At 46.5% G+C, this 16,318-nt stretch overlaps 1 pseudogene; it reads left to right on the top strand.

Annotated features, from left to right (window-relative positions):
- The first annotated feature begins 9,884 nt into the window (after positions 1 to 9,884).
- LOC118075233 (protein S100-A6 pseudogene) lies at positions 9,885 to 10,149 on the top strand (annotated as a pseudogene).
- The last annotated feature ends 6,169 nt before the right edge of the window (positions 10,150 to 16,318 follow it).

Raw genomic sequence — 16,318 nt, 5'->3', positions numbered from 1 at the left:
CCCTCGGGATGGGGCGAAGATTGGAAGGGATTCGAGCATCACCACATCTCAAAACCCTTCGCCTGTAAAATCTACCCCCACCGCCATACCTCCCTCGCCCTTCCATGGTGGTGATCCCAAACCCCATGTTGGCCTCATCTATAAAGGACTGGTACCCCCTCACTAACCAGTCATCCCTGGGCCAGGTCTCTTGGGTCGGAGGGGTATAATGATGGAGTATGGAATCAGCTGGACAAACATCCCCACTAGGTATGGCCCATCCCGCAGCACCCCATGTAAGGAGGGCGGCCCCACAATGGCCCACTAGCTGTCAATCCCTTTCTTGCTCATGGGATGACCGAGGGGCTGCTAACTCTTTCTGGGCCTTTGGGAATATTAAAGAAGCATGTGCTGTAAAATGGGGATCATTCGCCAACAGAGAGCCAGCTTCCTGCTGAGGAACTCCATCTGTCCTATCTTGCCAAAGATGGAATGGGGAGGAACGGTTGTCTTCGTGGGTTTTGGGAGTATTAAGCAAAGGACCAGCCTGGGTATTTTGGATCAATACTATCAAACAAATACTATCAAACAAACAAACAAACTCCCTGCTTGGGCCTGGGTTCCTGGAACTGCAGCTGAGGCCAATTGCTCGGGGTTGGTTAATAATAATAATAATAATAATAATAATAATAATAATAATTTATTATTTATACCCCGCCCATCTGGCTGGGTCTCCCCAGCCACTCTGGGCGGCTTCCAACAGAAGAATAAAACACAATAATCTATTAAACATTAAAAGCCTCCCTGAACAGGGCTGCCTTTAGATGTCTTCTAAAAATCTGGTAGCTGTTTTTGACATCTGATGGGAGGGCATTCCACAGGGCAGGCGCCACCACCGAGAAGGCCCTCTGCCTAGTTCCCTGCAACTTGGCTTCTCGCAACGAGGGAACCGCCAGAAGGCCCTCAGTGCTGGACCTCAGTGTCTGGGCAGAATGATGGAGGTGGAGACGCTCCTTCAGGTATACTGGACCGAGGCCATTTAGGGCTTTAAAGGTCAGCACCAACACTTTGAATTGTGCTCGGAAACGTACTGGGAGCCAATCTAGAGCTTTCAAGACCGGTGTTATGTGGTCTCGGCGGCCGCTCCCAGTCACCAGTCTAGCTGCCGCATTCTGGATTAGTTGTAGTTTCCGAGTCACCATCAAAGGTAGCCCCACGGAGAGCACATTGCATTGCAGTAGTCCAAGCGGGAGATAACTAGAGCATGCACCACTCTGGCTAGACAGTCTGCAGGCAGGTAGGGTCTCAGCCTGCATACCAGATAGAACTGATAGACAGCTGCCCTGGACACAGAATTGACCTGCGCCTCCATGGTTAGACTGTTGTTGAGTCAACGCATAACAGCAGTGCTTAAAAGGGCACAGACACCCCCCTTACATTACTGGGCCAAGCTCACAGCTCGAGTCTTTATTTACAAGGACCTTAACCACTTGGGTGCAGGGAACTTTGTGAACCACCTGACTCATCCTACCCCTGGCCTATCGCTGCGGTCTTTGGCAGAGTCGCTTCCAGTGATCCCCTGTGACTCAGAGGCACAGCTTCATGTTCCTTATTGTTGACCCAGCTCTGTGGAACTGCCTCCCAGCTGAGATCTGACAGCAGTGGTGTGAATTCGGGGGACTAGCGGGGCACTGGCAGAGAAATGGGAGTGCAGAGGGAGCGGACCGCCCCTGGCACTACTATTCCGGTAGGGTGCCATTGCAGCAACCCCCCCGCCCCCCCCAGACACGCGGCGCACACACCCCCATACCGGGTGCCATGCCCCCAAGGCAGCATGCCACGTCCCTGCTAGCCAGTCCCCCCACCTGCTCTCTGCCCCCAGTAGCGGAGCATGCAGCTTCTCCACTGCTAGGGGGACTAGGCTAGTCCACTAAATGTTCCTGGTAAATTAGAGTAGGGAGGGAGGCACAATTCTCCGAGGGGGGGGGGTCCAAGAGCCCTCCCACCGCCTTCCCAAAGCCCACCCGGCTCACTTGCACCAATGTGTCCCCCCAACACCACTCCCACAAGCTGATGTCTCTGGCTCTAACTGTTCCCCTACAAAAAATGTCAACGCACACCACTGTGCGTTATTCCAGCATACAATTTCAGCTGGTTTTCTGGTGCTGTGGTTAAATTTAACTGATTTTATTTCATGGTTTCTTTTGAAACATACAGCACAAGGCTTTTTTTCAGGGGGCGCTCGCTGGATCTCTTTGTTGTTGTTTAGTCGTGTCCGCCTCTTCGTGACCCCATGGACCAGAGCACACCAGGCACTCCTGTCCTGCACTGCCTCCCGCAGTCTGGTCAAACTCATGTTCGTAGCCTCGATAACACTGTCCAACCATCTCGTCCTCTGCCATTCCCTTCTCCTAGTGCCCTCAATCTTTCCCAACATCAGGGTCTTTTCCAGGGAGTCTTCTCTTCTCATGAGGTGGCCAAAGTATTAGAGCCTCAGCTTCACGATCTGTCCTTCCCCCGGGATCTCTTTAGGAAGTGACAAACTCTTAGCCAGTGAAACATGAATCATCATAAGATTTTTATTTTTATTTTTCGTATGTCAAAGGCTTCAGATTGGGATAGTGGCAACATGAGAACGGGGCCTTCTCTGCAGTGGCTCCCTGTCTGTGGAATGCTCTCCCCAGGGAAGTTCACCTGGCGCCTTCACTATACACCTTTCGGCACCAGGCAAAAATGTTCCTCTTTAACCAGGCCTTTGGTGGGCCTGATCAACATCTCATACCCCTTTAAAATGTGGCTCTTGAGGGGGGGGATATTATTGGGTTATTGCTTTGATTTTTATTTTATATACTGTGATCTTTTTATGTGAACTGCCCTGAGACCTCCGGGTATAGGGTGGTATATAAATTCAATCAATCAATCAATCAATCAATAATAATATCTTAGGATTCAAGGACAATGGTCTGAAAATGATGCCCAGAGACAGCCAAAGTAGAGGATATGTTATTCAACATCAACTAGAAAAGAAGACCAAGTTTGCTGGGCGATTCTGATGAACTTTGTTTACCCACGGACGAAATTGATGGAATGTTGCCTTTAAAAGGACAGTCTGGCTTCTTTGTTAGACAAAGTTCATTATGAAGATTCAACTTGGGTTTAATTCCTGTCATATGCTTTGAATCAACCTGCAACTATTCAAAACATCTAGCTTGAAGGCAAGAAGCAAAAACAGAGCTGCACTCTTGCTTCCCAAGCCCTGAAATCAAGACACAACACGGAACATGGGTTTCAGTGCCCCAACTTTCTTGACTAGTTCAGGTTTGGGGTCACTGCCATCATGCTTAACTTAAGTTGGGTGAAGTTCGCTTTGCCTCCCAGACACACCCTGAACCATGGCTCCAGGCACTTGGATGAGGAGGAAAGTGCAACTGTATCTAAACAAATACACGCATGGTAAACATTATATAGACAAGTGACGTGAGTCCAAACACCGAATGGCAACCCCGTGCCGCCACAACGGTGAGGGTAGCTCAAAGGAGAATATGAAAAATGTTCAAAGCCACTTATCAAAGAAGAACTGGATGGAATATTCTTCAATGGGTCTTGAGATGGAAACACAAAGCCGTGTGCATGGATCAATCACGGGAAGGCGAATCAAAGCCACCACCCTGGTGGGAATCACAGGTGGGCAAAAGAAGACCTGTTTTCCAGATATATTACAGGTCTTGCTACACTCTTCATCAGTCCAATAAGCTGCGTAGTACAAATAACACTCCAATTACAATGTGTGGTAAGCCAAAGAAAGTATCTCATACTATATCTTACCCAATCATACAAAACAGTTTACTCAGGATAAAGGAGATATTCACAGGCGCAGCAAGTGTTCAAACTCATTTGTTGTTTAGTCGTGCCCGACTCTTTGTGACCCCATGGACCATAGCACGCCAGGCACTCCTGTCTTCCACTGCCTCCCGCAGTTTGGTCAAACTCATGTTCGTAGCTTCGAGAACACTGTCCAACCATCTCATCCTCTCTCGTCCCCTTCTCCTAGTGCCCTCAATCTTTCCCAACATCAGGGTCTTTTCCAAGGATTCTTCTCTTCTCATGAGGTGGCCAAAGTATTGGAGCCTCAGCTTCACGATCTGTCCTTCCAGTGAGCACTCAGGGCTGATTTCCTTAAGAATGGATAGGTTTGATCTTCTTGCAGTCCATGGGACTCTCAAGAGTCTCCTCCAGCACCATAATTCAAAAGCATCAATTCTTCGGCGATCAGCCTTCTTTATGGTCCAGCTCTCACTTCCATACATCGCTACTGGGAAAACCATAGCTTTAACTATACGAACCATAGCTATGGTATAGTTAAACCATAGCTATGGTATAGTTAAACCATAGCTTTAACTATACGAACTATACGGACCTTTGTCGGCAAGGTGATGTCTCTGCTTTTTAAGATGCTGTCTAGGTTTGTCATTGCTTTTCTCCCAAGAAGCAGGCGTCTTTTAATTTCGTGACTGCTGTCACCATCTGCTGTCACCATCTGCAGTGATCAAGGAGCCCAAGAAAGTAAAATCTCTCACTGTTGCAAACTCATATCAAGCAGTTAAATACAGTGCAGGTGTATAGAATCAATCACCACATGGTTACATGGTTAAAGGTGCAGCATCACTTTTCTGTTACCACTAGTATACATACATACATATTAAACATGTATACATACATATTAAACTCATGCATGACATCCCAAATCAAACTCAGTATTCAAACCCTTTGGATACAAGGTACCTAGTTGAAATATTAATTTATACTCCTTTTGTAACAAGACTTCTTATATCTACGGTTCTAAAAGGTTGTTTTTTTAAGAGTCCACAAAATAAAGAAACTCAGATCATTTGCTGTATGGGCTACTTGCTGGAAATGCTGGACTAGAGGGGCGTCTACACATATATTATGTATTTTGGACCTATGTTCAGAAATTCTGGTCCTAATTGCACGGGTGGTACTGCCTACATATAGCAGCCCACAAGCTCAGCGAATACAATATACAGTGGTACCTCGACTTCCGAATGCCTCGACCTCTGAAGGTTTCGACTTACGAAGTCGGCAAACCCGGAAGTCTTTTCGCCGCGCGTGCATTCTGCACCTGCGCAAAGCGCAAAATCGCTTGCAATAAAATGGACACTTCGACATCCGAAGGTTTCGACTTACGAAGAGCGCGGCGGAACGGATCGCCTTCGTAAGTCGAAGCACCACTGTACACGATTTTTAGTGGAGCAGTTTGTGATTTGTTGCAAGACAATCTTTTTTCCATTCATAGTATTAGTGAATGATTTTACAGGCAATGCAAATCTGCAGCATGTGCAATGACCACATTTATAATGCCCTTTCACCATGTATGTGGGTCCTCATTATGATAATCTAATGAATTAGTGTGGGTAAGAATCAGAGTCACTAGGGAAATAAGGACAGTAGAGAAGGATTTGAAAACCTTCACAGAGGAGGTTAAGGAATTGAATGTACAGAAATCCAACAGGGACAAAAATGATTATGCTCATAACAACATATATTGGTGGTTTAACGACAGTGATAATAAGAACAAACAGACCAGAAGACATGGTGGTGGTCATACAGTCACCACGTAATTTTCCTAGTGACTGATTCCATCAGTGCCTCCAGGCATAGTGACAGTGACATGGAGAGAGATAGGGAATTACAGCTCAGATCCGGAAGGCGTTGTCCGGGTTTTTGCAAGGGCCAGATGAAGTGTCCCCACAGGAGGAAAGGATTCCAACAGAATCATTAGTTCATAGAATAGAATCGTAGAGTTGGAAGAGACCACAAGGGCCATCCAGTCCAACCCCCTGCCAAGCAGGAAGCACCATCAAAGCATTCCTGACAGATGGTTGTCAAACCTCTGCTTAAAGACCTCCAAAGTCGAGACTCCACCACACTCCTTGGTAGCAAATTCCACTGTCGAACAGCTCTTACTGTCAGGAAGTTCTTCCTAATGTTTAGGTGGAATCTTCTTTCTTGAAGTTTGAATCCATTGCTCCGTGTCCGCTTCTCTGGAGCAGCAGAAAACAACCTTTCTCCCTCCTCCATATGGCATCCTTTTATATATTTGAACATGGCTATCATATCACCCCTTAACCTTCTCTTCTCCAGGCTAAACATACCCAGCTCCCTAAGCCGTTCCTCATAAGGCATCGTTTCCAGGCCTTTGACCATTTTGGTTGCCCTCTTCTGGACACGTTCCAGCTTGCCAGTATCCTTCTTGAACTGTGGTGCCCAGAACTGGACACAGTACTCCAGGTGAGGTCTGACCAGAGCAGAATACAGTGGTACTATTACTTCCCTTGATCTAGATGCTATACTCCCATTGATGCAGCCCAGAATTGCATTGGCTTTTTTAGCTGCTGCATCACACTGTTGACTCATGCCGAAGACTCCTAGATCCTTTTCACATGTACTGCTCTCAAGCCAGGTGTCTCCCATCCTGTATTTGTGCCTTTCATTTTTTTTTGCCCAAGTGTAGTACTTTACATTTCTCCTTGTTAAAATTCATCTTGTTTCCTTTGGCCCAGTTGTCTAATCTGTTAAGGTCATTTTGAAGTGTGATCCTGTCCTCTGGGGTATTAGCCACCCCTCCCAATTTGGTGTCATCTGCAAACTTGCTCAGGATGCCCTCCAGCCCATCATCCAAGTCATTGATAAAGATGTTGAATAAGATTGGGCCCAAGACAGAACCCTGTGGCACCCCACTAGTCACTACTCTCCAGGATGAGGAGGAGCCATTGATGAGCACCCTTTGGGTGTTGTTAATGATTGTATTCTCAGAATTTACTATTGATGGACAACTTCATGGCCGCTGCAGGTCTCCCTTCTTTGGGTTCCTTATTTTTTTATCTGGACTCAGAAAGAGCAGCTTTCAGACACAGGGCTCTTTCCACTGACTGCCCTCACAATCCAGGGCACCCTCTGCGCAGTGGGACACTTAGGCATTCATTTATGAAGAGAGCAGGATATAAATATTTCCTAGAATCAAGCAGAATATAATTTTTGTTCCATTAACAAATCTTAAGCAACGAGCAAAGTAGCATAATTCTTGAGCATTTTGTCTTTCATTTTCTCCAGCTCGTCCACGCCCAAAGAAAAGTGGGTTTCTAAGAATACACTCAGTAGACATGTAAGTCCAGGGGTGATACTTCTTAGAATCTTATTTATATATTGTTCCTGAAAAACAAGCAACTCTCTGTGACTTAGCACTTTCTGTTCAGTCTCCTTCCTTCTAAACATTATTTGCTTTACTGTAGTTCACAAATAACTTAGATTTGCCGCTTTTAAATGGTAAAAATCATCTGTGGCCGTTTCAACAGAGCATCACCCGCAATGCAAAAAAAAATAAATCACCATTGGAGGTTTAGTTATGCTTAATTGTGGTTTAAAATGTCTTCTTACGTTAAGCTCATAGAAAAAGTTGTTGTCATCGCTGCTGCTGCTTTACTCATAAAAATTGACTCAAAGCATTAGCATAAACAAATCAATAAAGACTGGCTATAATCCAAGCACCAGGTAAGCTTTGCAGAAGTGAGTTGATGCTCAGTAACCAGGAAATTTGGAGGAGCCCTGTGTTTCAGCTTCTTACTCCTCCCATCCTACTCCTGAGTAGACTGTGGGCACCAGCTTCTCACTCCCACTGCCTCCCTTGGTCCTGTTCTCATCCCCAAATGTGCCCACCCCTTCCTCTTAAGCCCTTTTTGCACTGCTCTTTGGAGAAAGATAAACCAGGAAACCTTCCCATGTCTCCCCATACACAGTTCTTGCACCTGAGGCCACCCAAGAAGGTGGAAGGCTAAGTGTCACTTTGTGTGTCCCTGGCAAAATCCATAATAGCAGTCTGTAATAGCAGTCACCACACCTCCCTCAAAAAAGTACATGCTTTCTTCCAGTAAGGCATACTGTATATTCCTGCGTATAAGACTCCTCTTTAACCTAGGAAAATCTTCTCAAGAGTCAGTGGTCGTCTTATACGCCGGGTCGTATTTCTTATACGGCGAGTATATCCCAAACTCTATATTTTAACTGGAAAAGTTGGGGGTCGTCTTATTCGCCCGGTTGTCTTGTACGCCGGAATACGCAGTACTTCCTTCTTGTTTTAGATTTCCCTACAACCACAAAACCATTTCAACCTTCTGCTGGTGTGAGCTTTAGTAGCAGATATGCCTCATCTTTGGGCATCTCGAAAGATCTGCAACCGTCCCATAAGTGATGACTAATGAGCGCTGAAATAAGTCTTCAGACAAAAGAGCTGAGTTCATGAAGCAAACACAGTGTGTGTTTTTATAGTTCAGTGAGTTGAACACCCCGACACACCCCAGACCAAAGGGCGACGTGCCAATTTGCCAGCCTCCTGGAATATTTTTGACGCTTGCCCTCTCTGCCTTCCCTCTCCTTCCTCTTTTAAGTGTCTTACAGTGAGTCCCTTTTGAAAAGGCGGCTGTGGTTGGTTTCCAGCTCCCAGTTCCTTAATCCCATGAAAAGGTCAGATGAATGAGCAGCCTTAACAAGTCACTGGATTTTCCATACCCCCATATCTCCTTCCCTTCAAGATCCACAACAATTCTCTCTAACCAAAACCAAGTTTTTAATGTGAGATGACTCCAGCTGACGCAAATAAGAGGAGGAAGACAATATCCCATAATAAGCTTTAGGGCACCACAAATCATACACTGCCACAAGCTAGAGAACATCCTACACAAAACACTATAGTTTTGTGCTATATTATGTAGCATGTAAGCCAGGGGTCAGCAAACTTTTTCAGCAGGGGGCCAGTCCACTGTCCCTCAGACCTTGTGGGGGGCTGGACTATATTGGGGGGGGGGAGGTGATGAACAAATTCATATGCTCCACAAATAACCCAGAGATGCATTTTAAATAAAAGGACACATTCAACTCATGTAAAAACACGCTGATTCCTGGACCGTCCGCGGGTCGGTTTTAGAAGGCGATTGGGCCGGATCTGGCCCCCAGGCCTTAGTTTGCCTTCCCATGATGTAAGCGGATGACATTTTATTCCTGCTGCCATGCATGAGGTTGTTGTTTCATGTCTGAGTCATGCCAATGTATATTTGCTACACTGGAAAGGCATATAACCTTTCTGATTCAACTGGAATAGAAGTCAGCAGCCATCCTTTAAAATCTTGGTCCTACCTGATTTCCAGCTGGTGCTGGAAATCCAATTCAGATTAAAGGAAGAAATTATGTAACTTTAAACATTTCACACTTGCCTTTGTATTGGTGCATATTTTTATCCTACTCTCCCATCTACATGACTCGCCTCCCCCAGCCGCCCATTTTATCCAGCACAACAACCCTGCGAGGTAGGATAGGCTAAGAAATAGTGATTGGCCCAAGATCACTCAACAAGCTTTGTGGATTTTCACTTGGACATCTCTAGCCCTGACCCAACACCCTCACCCTCACGCCACACTGTTATTCCCTTCTGCTGATTCAGTCAGGGTGTTCACACATTACACTCGGGAACCTGTGTACACAACAGCTGAGCTGCAAAATTAAGTTTATGCTCTTTCGCACAAAAACTTTCACTTGTGTCAGAGACAACTTGGACTTGTGTCTGTGCAATGTGCAAACAAGCCTATTGATTTGCTATGTCCGCTCTCACTATCCCTCTAGGACACCCCTCCAACTGTAAAAAAAAAAAAAAAAAAGTTTGGAGTATAGGCCTGGTGTGTCAGAAAAGCAATAAGGCGACCACTTTCCCCATCTCTTCCTGCCATTCAACACTGCACCATCTTGCTTCAGGGAAGGGCCTGCAGGCAGCTCAGCGAGAGAGTCGCTGCCTTGATGTGGGTTGGACAAGAGAGTATTCTCCTCCTTCATCTCTCACCATGGCAGCACCTCTGGACCAAGCTCTTGGTTTGCTGGTTGTCACCTTTCCACAAATACACGGGCAAGGATGGCGATAAGAGCAGCCTAAGTAAGAAGGAGCTGATCAAGAATGAGCTGAACATTGGACCGAAACTGCAGGACGGAGAGACACAGGCACTGATTAAATACCTGGGCCGCAATGGGGACAAAGTGTTGAACTTCCAGGAATACATCACTTTCCTGGGTGCCTTGGCAATGATTTGCAATGAAGCTTTGGCTTCGTAAATGTACGCCCCAGTGGGGTGAGGTGTCTTGGTTTGGGATTATACCTCTGTAGGCAGTTTCACGTCCCATAAAATTTAAGTTTTGTAAAAAAATATAAAAAATAAAAGGGGGGCAATAAGGCAATACTTTTCCTGCTGCCAACCCTGTTCAAACAACCCAGTTAATGTAGCCTAGACCACCAATACGTTGTGGTTGACAGATATTTCTGGCATAGCCTTTAGGTGTTCCCGCTAAAGTGTTAGCAGGAATGGAGCTGTCCTTGGTGCTATAAGTTTGAGGGAGGGGGAACGCAGCACCCTAATCCAGTAACAGACAAGCTTGCGTGCAGGGAGAACTCAAGTAATCACAAGAGATCTGCTCATGTGCATTGAGACATAAACAGATCAAAGTGCCCACTGGCAGAAGGGGCTTCCCACTGTCTCTCTGCAGGATCCATTGTTTTGCCTTTTGCCTTTGGGTGGTGACGTTCTTCCACATCAGGTCGTGTGGCTCATTCAATCCCTCCTGATGCAGTAGACCAACCCACCCTCTGAGAAGGCAGCCTAGTATTAGTGGGTGGCTCTGGGGTCTAAACCACTGAGCCTCTTGGGCTTGCCGATCTGAAGGGCGGCGGTTCGAATCCCCGCAAAGGGGTGAGCTCCCATTGCTCGGTCCCAGCTCCTGCCAACCTAGCAGTTCGAACGCACGCCAATGCAGATAGATAAATAGGCACCACTGTGGCGGGAAGGTGAATCGCATTTTCTTGCACTCTGGTTTCCGTCACAATGTCCTGTTGCACCAGAAGCAGTTTAGTCCTGCTGGCCACTTGACCTGGAAAGCTTTCTGCGGACAAATGCCAGCTCCCTTGGCCTGAAAAGCAAGAAGAGTGCCGCAACCCCATAGTCACCTTTGACTGGACTTAACTGTCCAGGGGTCCTTTACCTTTTACCTTAATGTCATTAAATTTATATCCTTGCCTGCAGCCAGCTTACATGAATAAGACAAATAAACTGGCAACCTAGTGAAGCCACAGCTTCAGAAACAAGTCCCAGAGGCCTGTCTTAGAGAAGCATTGCCACAATCCTCCACTATATTCTCTGCCTCTTTTTACATAAATTTCTTGCCTTACACAGAAAACAGCTTCCAAAATGGGGCTTTAAAAACTTGCTTCCTGGTTCTCACTGGCAAACTTCTCTCTCTCTCTCTCTCTCTCTCTCTCTCTCTCTCTCTCTCTCTCTCTCTCTCTCTCTCTCTCTCACTGATCCACTCCTGCATAAAGCATTATCCCTTCGTGTGTTATGCAAACACTGTACCACCTGAGAATATGACATTGAGATCTCAGATGGTGACTTGGCCTCTGGGCTTAATTCAGCTGTTCCCATGACAGTCGCCTCCCTTATCACATTTCTTTGCACTGACAGAATTTACATTACTTGTACCACCCTTAATCGGCCATGGGCAGTGTGCCAGGGAATTTAGACCTCATTTCTGAGAACAAGAAAAACAGGACCTGTGCGGTTCATGAAAAGCAAAACTACTGCAATGTCCTAAGTCTCTTCATGCCAAAACAGAACTCAGAAAAACAAGCCAGTTCCATGCTGTTAGAATCATAGAATTCCTGCAATGCAGGAATATGCAGCTGTCCCAAAGGGGGTTCAAACTCGCAATCTTGGCATCATCAGCACCAAGCTCTAACCAACTTCACACTTCATCTTCACTTAATGACCAGTAGCAGAGTCTCCCACAGTGATATCCATGGGTGAGTAATGTGCCGCTCACATAAAGGAGGCCCTTGTTTGTTTGGTTTTTTAAAAATATATTATCATTAAAGATTTATTAGTTTACAAAAAATACATGCGTTGTCTCTTTTGTCAAGTTGTGTTTTCTACAGATCAGTTTCATTTGTTGTGAGGCATTTACCGTAGTGTTGCATACAGTGTTGGGTTAGGAAGAAAAGAGGGGGAGGGGGAATGGTGGGTGGGGGTTGGGTGGCAATGCTTCTATTCTTCTACTTAGAGTATGTGTGGGGTTTTGTGTCAGTGTTACATGTATGGGTTCTCTTACTATTCGCTTGTTGTGTTTCCTTGGTGGTGAGAGAGGTTGGGGTTGGCCTAGGGTGTGGTTGGTTGTCTTTGGTTGGCGGTAGTGAGATTTGTTTTTGTGTGTGAGGTGGGTGGGTGGGAGGGTGGTGTTTTTTAATCAGGTTAGCCAGATTGATTCGTATGCTATTGTCGGATCTTGTTGTTGTCTTGTTGGGCTGTGTATGTGATAAAGGGGAACCATACCAGGGCACAGGCCATGCATGGAAGGAAAGTAGGCCCTTGTTGACTACAAATCTTCTGGACGCAGGTACAACCCCATTGTCCCATGAGATGGGCTATGGGATGCACTCGCCTCCAGTAATTGGGACTGCAGGAAAATAGGTAAAGGTAAAGGGCCCCATGACCATCAGGTCCAGTCGTGTCCGACTCTGGGGTTGCGGTGCTCATCTCGCTCTATAGGCCGAGGGAGCCGGCGTTTGTCCGCAGACAGCTTCCGGGTCATGTGGCCAGCATGACAAGCTGCTTCTGGCGAACCAGAGCAGTGCATGGAAATGCTGTTTACCTTCCCGCCGGAGCGGTACCTATTTATCTATTTGCACTTTGACATTCTTTCGAACTGCTAGGTTGGCAGGAGCTGGGACCGAGCAACGAGAGCTCACCCCGTTGCAGGGATTCGAATCGCCGACCTTCTGATCGGCAAGCCCTAGACTCTGTGGTTTAACCCACAGCGCCACCTGGGTCCCTACAGGAAAATAGAGGGCAGCATCAAAACACGGGCAAATGAAAAAATGGAGGCAAAGCGCCAAAATGGCGCTGAAATGTGCAGGAAACTTTCAACAAAGCATTCCAAGTGCCCAATGTATTTTGGTCCCTGGGCTTTCTTGGAGACAAAGAATATCACTGATTAGAGCACTTCAAAAAGGCAATATGTCTCAAAGATTGGCTTAACAACTACCTTCCCCATACTTCCTTGTAGGATAAGAGTCAGGCAACATACAAAACAAGGAGGGGGTGCAGAAAGAGACACGGTTGGGACAAGATTCACTCGCCCACTGTATGGAGCGAGTGAAATTACCAAAGCGTAAGAAAGGAAAAGGAAAACTAGCCTGGCCTCTTCCTGTGCCTTTAGCAGAGCTTTGAGAGCTCAGTGGTGAAGCTTTTCCCAGCATGGAGCTAAAGTTTGCCATCTTCCAGTTGCTCAATGCAGTTGCACCAGCTGCAGTGAGAAGCGGCAGACACACAGCCTGCTTCAAAAGTTGGCAAAATGTACCACAAGGGAAATTTCCACATCTACGCAGGCGTTGACAGTGATATCAGGTGAGTATCTCCCCAGAGGAGGAGGAGCTGGGCTGAGACGAAATGGAAAACACCCGTGACACAGCACTCTTTTGTTCTTGCCAACTCCTGATGAGCATGTAAAGACGGGAGCCTTCTGTTGCAATGATCACCTGTATGTTTATCATGTCTCCGAAAGCAGCAGGAGGCAAGGGATGTTTCTTTCCCGCTTGGCTATGTGCACCGTCCCCACAGAAGCCTGACTGCAGTAACCAGTGGCAAGCCAGCTGACCTCGTGTGCAGCTGCCACCTTTATCTCCTAGCACTGGGATGTGGAACCTGAAGCTCTCCAGAAGTTGCTGCACTACAACCTCCCCGTCATCCCTGGCTGTTGACCATACTGAGATGGTTGCTGGGAGTCCAATAACCTCAGGCTCCCCATCCCTGTTCTAGCAAGCTTCTGGTGCCTCTGAAAGCAATTACATCAGCCTGCCTCACGTTGCCCAACGGTAGGGCTGGCTCTGCTCACACTGATGGGACCTTGAAGCACCTGCCCTTGTTTTCTATCACATGGGGGGGTTCCCCTCAGAGCTATTCATGAGCTCACCTCCTGTGAGCCTGATGTTAGAGCTTCATTCTATAATAATAATAATAATAATAATAATAATAATAATAATAATAATAATAATAATATATTTATACCACCCCATGTGGCTGAGTTTTCCAAGTGGGTGCCTTTCATTTTAAAAAGCCTATCTATCCCTGTTCTGTGCCCTGTTCTTTGAAGAGTCATGCAATCATAGTGTTGGAAGGGACTCCAACGGTCATCTAGTCCAACCCCCTGCAATGCAGGAGTATCAGCTAAAGCTTCCACGACAGATGGCCATCCAACCTCTGCTTAAAACCTCTGAGGAAGGAGAGTCCACCACATCTTGTGGGAGTCTGCTCCTCTGTTGAACAGCTCTTACTGTCAGAAAGTTTTTCCGTATGTTACTTGGAATCTTCTTTCTTGTACCGGTAACTTGAAGCTATTGTTTGAGTCCTACCAAGCTTTCTCCATCTTCCATGTGACAGCCCTTGAGATATTTGAAGATGGCTCTCGTATCTCCTCTCAGTCTCCTCTTTTCCAGGCTAAACATCCTCACCTCCTTCAACTGTTCCTCATCAGGCTTGATTTCCAGACCCTTGATATTCTTGGTCACAGCTCCTCTGCACACCTTCCAGCTTGTCAACCTCCGTCTTAAATTGTGGTGCCCAGAACTGGACACAGTTTTCCAGTCCTTTCCCTGTCACCATCAAGGATCACTTTGTAAAGTCGTGTAACTTGTTGAAAAGCATGCTTAAACTGGCAGGTATAAACGCTGTGTACAATTAAAGAACACTTCTTCCCCCAGAGAAGACTGGGAACTGTAATTTACCACTCAGAGAGCTACAAATCCCAACAGCCTAAATGAACTATAGGATTGTTTCAGGGAATTCATGTGCTTTAAATGAAGGACGTGTAGCTCTCTAAGTCTGAAGAAAAAGCACCTGTGACTGTGAGCACACATGCCAGTTTCCTTCTTTTCTTTTTTTATTTAAGAAAAACATATTCTTGCCCTTATAGCTGTTTTTATTGTAGGGGTGCCACATCAGTGGAGAATTCTACTGAGTGAAGCCCTGCCAGCTTCCAGTTTCTCAATGAGTTCCCCTAGGGCAGGCATCATGCGAAAGGCTGGACTGGATGAATCCCAAGCTGTAATTAAGATTGCCGGAAGAAATATCAACAACCTCTCAGATATGCTGATGACACAAACTTGATGGCAGAAAGTGAGGAGGAATTAAAGAACCTTTTAACGTGGGTGAAAGAGGAGAGCGCAAAATATAGTCTGAAGCTCAACATCAAAAAAGCCAAGATCATGGCCACTGGTCCCATCACCTCCTGGCAAATAGAAGGGGAAGAAATGGAGGCAGTGAGAGATTTTACTTTCTTGGGTTCCATGATCACTGCAGATGGTGACAGCAGTCACAAAATTAAAAGATGCCTGCTTCTTGGGAGAAAAGCAATGACAAACCTAGACAGCATCTTAAAAAGCTGACAAAGGGCCATATAGTTAAAGCTATGGTTTTCCCAGTAGTGATGTATGGAAGTGAGAGCTGGACCATAAAGAAGGCTGATTGCTGAAGAATTGATGCTTTTGAATTATGGTGCTGGAGGAGACTCTTGAGAGTCCCATGGACTGCAAGAAGATCAAACCTATCCATTCTGAAGGAAATCAGCCCTGAGTGCTCCCTGGAAGGACAGATCGTGAAGCTGAGGATCCAATACTTTGGCCACCTCATGAGAAGAGAAGACTCCCTGGAAAAGACCCTGATGTTGGGAAAGATGGAGGGCACAAGGAGAAGGGGATGACAAAGGATGAGATGGTTGGACAGTGTTCTCAAAGCTACGAACATGAGTCTGACCAAACTGCGGGAGGCAGTGGAAGACAGGAGAGCCTGGTGTGCTCTGGTCCATGGGGTCACGAAGAGTCGCACACGACTAAACGACTAAACAACAACAACCACAACAAGGGCAGCCCTCCAGATGTTTTGGGACTACAACTCCCATCATCCCTGACCACTGGTCCTGTTAGCTAGGGATGATGGGAGTTGTAGTCCAAAAACATCTGGAGGGCTGAGTTTGCCTATGCCTGCCCTAGGGCAGGAGCAGCCAACATGGTGCCTTCCAGATATTCCAGCAATGGGACACCTGTGGTCCTCCAGACATTCTTGGACTACAGCTCCCATCATCCCTGACCATGGGCCAGCCCATCTGGAACTGTTGGGAGTTGTAGGTCTCAACATCTGGAAGGCAATTCCCAGTAAATTGGCTGAGAAAACAAGTGCATGAG

The sequence above is a fragment of the Zootoca vivipara genome, chromosome 15 (genome assembly GCF_965207765.1).
Source record: "Zootoca vivipara chromosome 15, rZooViv2.hap1.1, whole genome shotgun sequence".
Lineage (NCBI taxonomy): Eukaryota > Metazoa > Chordata > Lepidosauria > Squamata > Lacertidae > Zootoca > Zootoca vivipara.
The sequence above is the reverse complement of the archived record's forward strand: the minus strand, read 5'-3'. Positions and strand labels throughout refer to the sequence as shown.